This window comes from Nannobrachium achirus, assembly GCF_963921795.1.
Source record: "Nannobrachium achirus genome assembly, chromosome: 16".
NCBI classification, from domain to species: Eukaryota; Metazoa; Chordata; class Actinopteri; order Myctophiformes; family Myctophidae; genus Nannobrachium; species Nannobrachium achirus.
The window spans coordinates 50,231,027-50,235,717 of record NC_137823.1 but is presented as its reverse complement, the minus strand read 5'-3'; positions in this window follow the sequence as shown (position 1 = coordinate 50,235,717).

Here is a 4,691-nt window from a genome sequence, read left to right as displayed (position 1 = left end):
GGCTGGGGTCCTCAAACGACACACACACCGGCCCGTGCGTAGTAGGGCTTCCAGAAATGCCTTTAAAAAAGCTTTTCAAAACCCATTCATGTTTTTTCTCCGAAAAAGAAAAATATTATATATGTGTTTATTTTAGAAAATAAATATTTATAGAACTAGTTAATAAATGCTTAATTACTCCGGTACACATAGCCTACTGTGTTTACTTTATTTGTGATTTTGTGTCACTGTGTGGTGCCTTAATTTCCACACAAGAGGGAGCCACAGTCCAAATTGAATAGCATGAAGGGGTTTTAATTTCAAATCAAACCCGTTGCCTTGTCTTGTTCAAACAATACATTGCGTTCCTAGTGCATTATACAATTATCAAGGTCATTTCTCAGTAAATACCACAATGATGTTAAATAACGGAGAGAGAAAAAAAAGACTTTTCAGTCATTTTTTTAATGTTGCTATTTCTTGGTGGGAAAATTCTGAGTCAAAGTCAGTGTCAAGACAAGAACAGATCTACAAGCTTTTTAGTTGGTGATCTGTTCTTTTTCTCAAGCGACACGACATCACATCACCTTATACTACAGTGGTGTACAATTACAAAATATACGCTATGCAGTTGCAACCGAGGCGTGAGACGATTGGCTACTTCCCATGATGAATATTAAGATAAACGGTTATGCAATCTCTCGTGAGGGGTGTGTAGGCAACATGTGTAGGACTACTGGTCAACAGATCGTCAGGCCAGCAGCATGGGCACCGTTACATGGGAATAGCCTATGTTTAGTTGATTGATTTTGATAATCCAGTGAACCCTATAAGTGGAAAATGCTGAGCAAATGTGCTTGAGTCGTACAGCACAGAAGTCTTACAACAAAAGCCTTTGGGAACACAATATTTACCAAGTCTATCATAAAAGAAACTGATAATGAAGTCGGTGTTTACAGTTCTTACATATCTGTACACATATCCTTGAGGGAAGTTGTTTGCATACAGTGAAAATGCAATACCCCATGATTTTTGAAAAGCTCCTGGCATAGATTATTGAAGTAAAAGCATAAAAGAATGAATGAATGCTGGGGGTGTGTTCTCTCCTCCGTATCATCGTATCATCAGTGCTCATACCCTAGGGCTAGGTGGGGCACAAAAAGGGCCTTTTTGTGTGGAGTTTTCTCCCCAAGTCTCCTAGGGTAGGTAGCCTACCCTCACAAAAAACAGGCAGTAATGCTGGTCTCTAGTGTATACTGCCTCCCCCTTGCCATCCTGATGGAGGGGAAAGGAACTGGTTGGAATAACTTCCTTCCTCGCGCTGCTATGTCCAACCGGAGAACTCCTCCCTGCCCTGTCAGGTGAAAAGAAGCGTCTTGGACTCCTCGTGCATAGAAGGAAGCATGAGGTCAGTCCGGTGTCTCCCCAGGTTGGCAGAGGGAGGGTAGCATTAGATAATTGACACCGGGTGAAAAATGGGTTACAAAATCGTGGGATGAAAGTTGAATGAATCAATCAATCAATCTAGCTATCTATTTCAAGTTCAACTGTATTGTCATGTGTAGGGCCTACGCAGTGGGCACCAGTAGGCCCCTACTTTGGCCAAAAATAAAAAAAGGACTTAACTGAGTTTGTTGTTATCTTCAAGGTCTCCAGTAAACACATTTTCATGTTCCCAACTTGTCAATAACGGTCCGTTTGGCAGACATGACCTTTGAGGACATCTTGGACTTCTGACAAAGTCTTGGACTTCTGACGTCTTAACTAGATAATGACATACAGAGACAAATTACCCAATTGTTCTGTGTAATTTTGTCATAGGAAATCAAGTGAGGACAATTAAGCCCAAATAAACCCTGTTGCAAGTCAATCAGCCTGAAGTATGCCAATCATCTGCGAGATACAGCCTGCGGCGAGCTACCAACCGTGTCACAACAGAGCAGAATGATAATAATAATAATTGTCCACAAAATGGAATAGGATGTGAGATTTTGAAAAACTAAAATCTGAACCCCAATTGCATTTAATCTTGTATAAAATATTCACACACATGAGTTGAATTTGAAGTCATCTTCAAAAAGCATGTGACTCATGAGACCTTTTAGGACAAATGTGAACTTGTAAATACCCATGTTCTGAAAGCGAAGTCACAGAAGCAATATTCAGAAATCGGTAAATCAAAAACCACTTGAACATATTTACATAGGTGACTGGGGTACCCCAGGGCTCTACATTATATAAGGGCCACTAGCATTTTGCTCTACACCAAATCTCTTTACCGAAAATAGCCGATCGAAAGGCTCACAATGTCGAATGTTCACCCAAGAATAGGGATGCTGGGGTTCAAGTGCTTAATATTTACATGATTGCAACCGCAAACTTGTAATCTATTTAATCTTTTTTTTAATTAATTTTCAAGTAGTGTGATTACAACCTCTAGAATTAGGCCTTTGCAATTGCAACTTCACATATGTGCTGAAAAATGACTAATCTTGCCTCCCTAGCCTTTTCTTTTGCAACATTTTGTGATATGTTTTGCAAAACTTGCATTTGTAGACGTGGAAAGGGGGGGGGGGGGGATTTGGTGAACCAACCAGACATCAGAAGTCTCACGTCAGATCATTTGTTTTATGTTCAAAAGTTATGTAGATTTAAAATTTTCGGAAATCCAAGACTGCCACAACGATGGCTGTCAAACGGACCCTTCTGACAATATTTCGAGTTGGGAATATGATCATTTGTTGTAAACACCTTGAGGTTTGCAAAAGAAGTACGACAAATATGTCAATGATGGGGACCAACATCTTCCTATTACTAATAATACTGTAATGAATGAAATAATATGTACCTAAACACAAATGACCAGCTCAGTGGTTAGAGTGTCCCCCCTGAGACTGGGAGGTCGGTGTTCGATTCCCGGCCATTACATTGATTGATTGATTGAATTGATTGAAGAATTTATTAGAAGTTTGCAATAGAAAAAAGTACAGTTTCATGACAGTACAAATCACTGGTACAAGGTCAACTAAAAGGAGATCCTAGAAAGCCGAGGCTTATTTCCACAGGAACCACACTTTAAGTATCTCATATCACATTGAAAGACAGACGGATAGAACATAGTACTTTATCTAGGATAATATCAGTTTCAAAAGCATAACATCAAAAACAAAAAAGAGAAAAGGGGGGGGGGGGGAGCATGGGGGCTTAGTCTATTTACAAGTCACGGGTAGCAGCTGTCTGAAGGTGACTTTTCATACCAAGTTTTACCATCATAGACTCTGAAAAATGGGTCCCAGCGCCTCCCTGCTTAGCACTTAGCATCAATAGTTGGATTGGGGGTTAATCCCTGCAACATACTAGTGTCATGTCCAGGGGGTGTACTTGCACATCAAGCTGCCTCACGCACAGCTTGGCAAGGCTTACTTAACACAAATGACACAACATCCCAAAACCAACAAGACAGACCTGTGTAGCCAATGCACTCATACATACAGTATACATAACATAACATATTATACAACAATGTGCGGTGCACAGCTTATGCATGTGTCAGCTGTTCAGCAACCTGACCTGACCGTGGAAAGGAACTGTTACTGAGGTGGGTGGTGTGGCGTGCGAGTGGTACGAATGTTATGAAGTTGTGGTAGTACTGTGCAAAAGAACTTTGCTGTTGTCTGCACAGTCCTTTGTATCACATTGCAGTCCTGAGCAGTCAAGTTGCTAAACCACAAGGTGATAGAGCCTGTCTGAACACTCAATGGTACAGTGATAAAAGTTCATAAGAGTCTTGGTACACAGTTGTGGTTAATATACTGTACCATGTGAAGATTGTATACCAAGAAAACTATCAGCAAGGTTGTTATCATGGCACCATATGGGTAGATGTCACTTACTAGTCCAGTCACTGCGGTTTCATCAAAATCTTTTACATTCATGCATTTGTTGTCATATTTGGCAACACAGTCATGTGTACAGACAATAGGGGACTAAATAAGACAGACATGTACCGGTAGACTGTATACGGTATATAGGCCTAATGTCTTTCACTTCTCTTACCCAGACTCTGCCAGTCCATCATTAACCTCTAGAACCAGACCACAATGCAATCAATGCAAGGCTTCATACTGCAGGCAGTCTACAAGGTGTCAGGCACAATCGCCTATAACATTTTCGCCAGGTCTTTTCGCGGGGCACTTTTGCCGTGGAGGAGAGTCTTTTCACCTACCTGTCTGAGCCATTTCGCCTACCCTCAATTCTGCTGTCAGACTGTCCATGTTTTCATATTATCTCTTTGTCATTTAAATATTATAGTGACTGTGACAGTGGTGTTACATGTCAAACCTACACACGGCTATCCTATGCACTCCATAGTAATCACATAAATACAGAGCTATTGGAATCAGGTGCGCCCAAATAATGAATTAATCCATGTCCCCATACTCTACATTCTTTGGTGCAGTATTGAACAGTATTGTAAAATGAACAGTATTGTAGGCCTATATTGTTTTAACATTAGGCTATACAAAATATATATGTAGGCTATTAGCCTATATAGGTCTATATAAGATATGCTACACCTAAATAGCCTATAGAATCAACCTTGCCTGTCAACAGGCATAAAAAACTATTTTGCCATTTTTTAGGAATAAAATGTGATGTAAATAATAAATGTCAAGTAAACTGTTAGATTCACTTGACACCACTGTCACAGT